General features: G+C 37.3%; 1 pseudogene; it reads right to left on the minus strand.

Moving 5' to 3' along the window:
- Nucleotides 1–175: 175 nt before the first annotated feature.
- Nucleotides 176–6,812, minus strand: LOC140957601 (citrate synthase, mitochondrial-like; annotated as a pseudogene).
- Between the last annotated feature and the right edge of the window lie 1,030 nt (nt 6,813–7,842).

The raw sequence follows: 7,842 nt of genomic DNA on the forward strand, positions 1-7,842 counted from the left end.
ACAAGGGAAAGAGAGTATCTCTTTGCACAGAGGTTTACATCTGGGAATAGAAATTTTCATCTATACACTTCAGTTTCTTTGATTTCATCTTCTGTTTCATCTACTGCTGTTTGAAAGAATCTGTGGTTGCAACAAACTATCACACATATTACTGAATTACATTCGAACACATCTGATCAATGATGAATTCCGAAAGCAACGAAAGATTTGACGTGCAATAAACACGAGAATTACAAAGCATTCAGAGAAGTACGCATAAAGATGTGTCATAAGCCGTAAATCATGGACAGATAGCAACTCAAATAAATTGCAGTCCTCCTAAAGTGCCATGACCCTAGTTGCAAACTGAGTCATTGGATGAGCAGTAATAGGCAAGGCATCAATGGCCTTATATGCATGATCTGCAATTGCAAATGAGTATAGCATGGTTAACAAATGCTAGGGATCTCTAACTTTAGCTCATGAGATAGAGACACATAATGCCTGAACACAAAATATTTGAATGAAAAGGACAGGAAGATAAAAGAAAAAGTTATTAGTGAAGAAATCAAGGAGAATGAAATATTTTCAAAGCCAGTGCAGGCAAATGAAGAGGTTGATACGCCTAGATTGGAAGTACGAACGAGAATTTTTTCTTGAGAAGGCTGGTTTATAATTTTGAAACCATATGCTAATCAGCTAACAGCAAATTTGAGAAATAAGTAACCTGGAACGGTAGCTCGAATTCTCAATTCCTTTGATAATGAGTCCATTTGATCGTTTGTCGGAACCTGGATAAATTGAGTAGAAACACAAAGAACAACCTTTACAAAAAAGTCAAGAGGAAAAAGAAACCTGAAACATAAGATGGGTTGTTCAAGAAGAGCTCGACAACTAGCCAACTTTAAACTGGCTGCTACATGTTAGATTAGGTGCATAAACAAAATATGACGTCATCCAAAGCACCGCGTTACGATTTCAGCGAAATGAAAAATTACAGCAAAAACAAAGAGAAGAAATATTGAGACTGCTAGGCAACCTACCTTTCATGTTAAAAGAAGCCATAACAGACCCTCAGGCAATGGTTCTCCACCAGGCTTTGCTGCAGGTAACACATTCTGACATTCGGGAATGGACATGCCCTGGAAGCGAATTCCCTGTTTAAAATAAAGAATAAAAATACAAGTGAAATGATAACCATTGTACTCCATTTTCTCAAAGAGTCATAAAATTCTACTGCATTTTGTGCAGTAACTGCAGGAAAACTTGGAAAGTTAATATGACACCAGGGAGAGTACCTCTTCTGGATCAAGCAATGAGGTTTCCCACAATAATCCATTCATACCTCTCATACCACCAAATACCTTCAGAAAAAAAGGTAGCAGACAATCATAAGTACCTCAATGATCAAGTTACCTAAAATCTAAGGAAAAAATATTGATGAGAAAGATGAACCAGAAAAGTTGATTGTTATTGATTATAACGTAAGTAATATATACAACCATCTATGTACAACCAATATAGAAAATTAACTAATCAGTTCCTAAGCTTGCGCCTAAAGAATTGAGTCCAAATAGCCCTTTATTTGACTTATAAGGTGGAAATCATTTCCTGTTATAACGACATCATCAACGTAAACCAGCAAAGCTACAAATGATTATCTTGTACCAGTGTAAACAAGTAGTTATCTGCTGCACTTTGATGAAAACCAAACTGTTGAAGAGACTTAGAAAATGTTTGGAACCAATTTCGTGATGCTTGCTTAAGTCCGTAAAGGGATTTTCTTAACCTGCAAACACGATTATCTCCTGGTTTGGCAAAGCCGTGTGTCACTTTCATGTAGACTTCCTCATGTAAGTCTCCATGGAGGAAGGCGTTGTTCACGTCCAGTTGATGTAACTCCCAGTGGCGTATGGCAGCAACTGAAAGCAAACATCGCAAAGTCGTAATCTTGGCAACTGGTGCAAATGTATCATGATAGTCTAGCCCTTCAACTTGAGTGAATCCCTTAGCAACCAAACGCGCCTTAAACCGCTCAACAGTACCATCAGATCGATATTTAATTTTATAGACCCATTTAGAGTCAATGGCATGTTTGCCTTGTGGTAAAGGCTCCAAAGTCCATGTATGATTCTCCTCCAATGCACGAATTTCTTGCTGCATCGCATGTCGCCATCTGGGGTCCTTGACAGCTTGATGGAAAAATTTAGGTTCACCTAATGACGAAATGGATGCCAAGAAAGCTTTGTGGCTATTAGTGAAACGAGAATAAGATATACAATTTGAAAGAGGATAGGACATACCTGAGTTCGCTGATGGATGAGAGCCTTGTGATGGCGCTAAGGATGGTAATGGTTCATAGTCGAAGCCAGAAAGCTTTGTGGACACACGTCGGGACCGGGCTGGTCGTTGAAGAAGAGATGAACTAATTTCATTATTGGTGATTGCTTCAGGTTGTATGGGATTATTGGTTTGGGAACTACAACGATGAATTTCAGGTGTGTTTCGGTTGAAAGATGGAGATCTGACTGGTGAGGTCATCGTGGTAGCTTCTTCGTTTGTTTAATTATTTGGATAATCGTCAATCTGAACAAGTTCGATTTGGTCTGAGACGTCATGATCTGAAGAATGTGCTGATTGGTAAATGAGATCAGATGGTTGGTCAATCGACGGTGATGGAACTGGTGTATTCAGGTTAGTGTTAGTTTGGAATGGAAAAATCCTTTCATGGAATATCACATCCTTGGACACAAGCAATTTCTGTTTTTCCAGATTATAAACCTTATAACCCCTCTTTCCATGTGGATATCCCAAGAAAATACAATGATGTGCTCTAGGTGAAAATTTGTCTTTTGGTTTATCATGGGCGTAACATAGGGAGCCAAAGACTCTCAAGTGGTCATAATCAGGTTTCTTATGAAATAGGACTTCATATGGACTCTTATTGGCAAGAATGGGTGTGGGCATCAAATTTATGAGATGAGCTGCAGTAAGAACACATTCTCCCCAAAATTTTAATGGCAAGTGTGCATGGAAACGTAAAGAACGTGCTACCTCAAGTATATGACGGTGTTTTCGTTCCACCCTCCCATTTTGTTGTGGTGTATAGACACATGTAGTTTGGTGTTCTATCCCATGATTAGTGAGGAACTCCCTCATCCTGTTTGAAACAAACTCTCCCCCATTATCACTTCTTATCACCTTGATCCTGGAATGGAATTGGTTTTGCACAAGATGGTAAAACATGGTTAGATAATCATAAGCTTGTGATTTATCTTTTATAAGGTAAACCCAAGTACATGTAGAACAATCATCCACTATGGTCAAGAAAAAGTTAGCACCACTTAACGAAGGAATTGAATAAGGACCCCAAACATCCACATGAATAAGGTCAAAACAATTTATCCTTTTTTTATTGCTGATAGGAAAAGGTAAACGAGTTTGTTTTGCTCTATGACATGCATCACAAACATCATGAAAGTCATTAGAAGGGGAATTCTCAAAAATGAATTTAAATTTGCTAAAGGGATAATGTCCTAATCGCATGTGCCACAAAACATAATCTGTTTCAAGGACGCTTCGACTCGCCATTCCATATTTTCCTTCCATTTGATACACGCCATCTCTCAGCTTACCCGCTCCAATCAGCGTCCTCGTACGTAGGTCCTGAAAGAAACAGAAATTAGGAAAGAATGTGGCTGAGCAGTTTAGATCATTGGTTATCTTAGAAATTGAGAGGAGATTGTATTTAAAACCAGGTATGCAGAGGACCTTTTTTAACTCAATGTTTGGTGTAATGCGTACATCACCAACATGAGTGACTGAGAGGGAAGAACCATCTGGTATTTTTACATTTGGGTGTGTCAAAGTATGCACATAATGATCAAATTGCCTTTTATCTCCAATCATATGATCGGAGGCACCACTATCAATAATCCAAGGATCATTGGTCATGGAACTTTTACCTGCAAAGTTGGCTAAACCTTCGTTACCATTGTTCTGATTGACAGAGGATGTGAGGAAAGACAGCAATTTAGAGCATTGATCTGCTGTTAGTCCCAGAGCTTGTTGAACTTGATTTTGTGTGGCGTCAAGCTCGTGATTTTCTGGTCCTGAGTTACGCCATTGTTGTTCACCAAGGCTTGATGATCGAGATCCTGATGTGGCTATGTTGCTGTAGCCTTGTCGCTGCCTCGAGGCACCTCTTCCATTGCTCCCACAGTTTTGTTGGTTGTTTTTCCAATTGGGAGGATACCCTATGATCTCAAAACATTCTTCCTTAAGGTGTCCATTTTTACCGCAATGCACACATATCTTTTTAGACCGATTTGCTAAGTTTTGGCCTCTATAGGAATAGTTCTTTTCGTCACCATTTAGCTTTGTTACAAATGCTGCACCTTCTATAGCTGATGGTTGATCTGTATCCTTTTGCGTAAGAAATTGTTGTTCTTCTTGCAGTGCCAAAGAGAAAATTTTGTTGAGTTGCGGTGTTGGCTCCATTGATAACACATGAGACCTTAACCTATCAAAATTGCTGTTCAAACCCAGTAAAAACTGATGAGCCTTTTCCCTTTCACGATGCTCTTGAAATCCCTTTGCTGCTTCACACCTGCAATGGGGCAAGGGGTCACAGATTTGTAATTCTTGCCACAGAGTTTTGAATTTGGTATAGTATTGTGTTAAGGGCTGTCCATCTTCTTGGCTGAGATTTGAGAACTCCTTCTTTATTTTGTAGATACGGGGTGCATTACTCTGCCCATATCTCTCGCAAAGTTCATCCCATATCTCTTGTGCCGTGTCCGCATACACAACGCTTTCTTGTATGTCTTTGGCTAGAGAATTTCTTATCCAGGCTTTAACCATAGCATCGTTCTTTTTCCATCGTCCAAAGTCTGATGAGTTTGGTGGTTGTAAACTTCCGTCAATGAATCCGCCCTTGCTCTTTGCATACAAGGCTGTCTCCATGGATTTTTTCCACGAAGCAAAGTTTTCTCCTGTGAAAGGTGTGGTGACAAACACAAGCCCTGGATGGTCTGAAGGGTGAAGAGTATATGGTGAATCATCATGATTCTGCATCACTGTATCTCCCTCTTTTGTTGAGCTCTCTGATCTTTCCCTTTGATCTGCCATTGATGTTATTGACTAGATGAAGTTTGGCTCAATTTATTTGAACCTGGCTCTGATACCATAAGGAAAAAATATTGATGAGAAAGATGAACCAGAAAAGTTGATTGTTATTGATTATAACGTAGGTAATATATACAACCATCTCTGTACAACAAATATAGAAAATTAACTAATCAGTTCCTAAGCTTGCGCCTAAAGAATTGAAATCAAGGAATAGAAAATAAATCTATTCTAGGAGAAGGATCATCTAAATAAGGAATATGACACTAATTATACAATAGAATCTCAACAAAATCACCATACAATAAAATTGAGAGAAGAAACTATGAAAGAAAATGCGTACCATATCAACAGTAATGTTACCCAACTGAACCTTTCCATATTCTTCCTTTAGCTTTTTTAGGCGTTCCTTCGACAAACAAACAAGATTATGATATAAACATCAACATCAACAAAAACCCGGTTCTTCTATGTTTCTTAAGAAAAAAAGTAAAATCTCTTTATCACTGTAATATTATAAATTATAAATAAGTTAAATATTGGATAAAGATAATCTTAATCAAACGAGAAAACAAGAAAACATCTAGATATCTTGTTCTGTCTTTCAATTTTTGTGATATATATGTAGGTATGCAGTAGGAATTTCAAACAAAGGCCAGAGGCAATTTAAAAACTTGACAGCAACGCAGTTGGCAGTGTTCACGACCTTGTTTATTCTAGAAAATGTACCTGTTGTTCTGGAACCAATTCCTTGAGTTGAGAATGAAGGTCCTACAAATGAGCCAATTTATAAAATAAATTGATTAAAAAATTAAGTTATTTGTTCACAAGTGAAATTTAAAACAAAAAAGGTAATGGTGACAGCGGTTGATCACAAATATTATATTTGAAAAAAATTACACAATGTTCCGTAAGCCAGTTTGTTTTAAGGCCTACGTAATTTTATGCATGTCTTATATCACTGTCATAGAACATGTCATCATCTGGCAGAAGTATTCCAAGCAGGCCCCATCACCTAGTTTCATTGCCTTGCTAGCATATGTTGATGATATTATCATTGCAGGGTCATCACCTAGTTTAATTCAATCTTTAAGGACACATCTTCAGGGACATTTTAGGCTCAAGGATTTGGGTTCCCTTAAATATTTTCTTGGTCTTGAAATAGCAAGATCGCAACCCGGCATTTGTCTCTCACAACTTCATTACACTCTTAAGCTGTTAGAGGATACCGGTTTCTTAGCCAGTAAGCCAACTTCAACACCAATGGAAACACGACTTCGTCTAAACAACATTGATGGAGAGCCACATGCAAACATCTCACAATACAGACGTCTCATTTGACGCCTTGTTTATCTCACTTTGTCTCACCCGGACATCATGTTTGCGGTTCACAAGCTAAGTAAATTCGTGTCTAAGCCACACACAACTCATCTGCAGGCTGTACATCATCTTTTACGCTACCTTAAATCAACACCGGGTCAAGGCATATTTTTCTCGACCTCGTCATCCACTCACTTGCGTGCCTTTTCTGATGCTGATTGGGCATCATATCCAGATACCAGAAAATCTGTCACGGGCTTCTGTATCTTTCTTGGTGATGCCTTGATCTCCTGGAAAGCCAAGAAGCAAGCCACAATTTCCAGATCATCCAACGAAGCTGAATACCGAGCCTTGGCTAGCACTACTAGTGAAATTTTTTGGCTCATTCAATTACTTCGAGACTTTCACATATATCCATCTTCACCGACCACCTTGTTTTGTGACAGTCAATCGGCCATCCATATTGCGTATAATCCATTGTATCATGAAAGAACCAAGAACATAGAGATTGATTGCCATTTCGTTCGAGGCAGGATTTTCTACGGTTCCATCAAGTTGCTTTCCATTCGTTCGGAATCACAACTCACGGACATATTCACCAAACCATTGCCTTCTCCCACTCTATCACACTTACTCGTCTATCAAAAACATTTATAGTACATCTTGAGGAGGGATATTAGATATATAAAGCTGTTAGTTTTTATTAGTTGGGATAATTAGTCTAATAGCAGTTAGATGGTAGTAAATAGTAGAGATATAAAAACACTCCTCTACAACTTACGTCTTCAGTTTTTCTTCTCAATAAACGAAAATGCTTCGTCCTCAACATTGTGGACTTATCACGTAATAAGGGGCAAATGGAAATCTAGCTCGGATTAAACAACTAGATCAAACGGCTCACAAGTGGCGACCATCAAATACTGATACGAGCCTACGAGGGACAGCTGCTATTCAATCCTAACAAATATGAACATGAAATATGTAAAAAAAAAAAACATGAAACAACTATTTTAAGTAAAATGTTTTTTAAAAATGGAAACTATTTTATTTTGCATATCTATACTATTATCTTACTAAGTTGAGACACTTAAGATAATTAATTTTTATGCCATAATCTGATTTTATAATTTTTTTTCTCAAATTACAAACATTATATTTTTTTGTTTAATATAAATGTCATTAAACTCATTTTAGTACATTTGTATCTTATAAATACTTCTTATCTTTGTCTACATTTTTAACTTTAAAATTAGATACTCGTATTATCTATAACATAAAAATTATTATAAAAACAAATTAAAAGTTTAAAATTTAATAAAATATCTCGGATTAACAAAAATTAATTTATTTAACACTAAAATTTATGTACGAAAGCATCGCGTGTGAAGTGACACTATTATATATAAAAGCATAACG

This window comes from Primulina huaijiensis, chromosome 2 (assembly GCF_012295235.1).
Source record: "Primulina huaijiensis isolate GDHJ02 chromosome 2, ASM1229523v2, whole genome shotgun sequence".
Taxonomy (NCBI): Eukaryota; Viridiplantae; Streptophyta; class Magnoliopsida; order Lamiales; family Gesneriaceae; genus Primulina; species Primulina huaijiensis.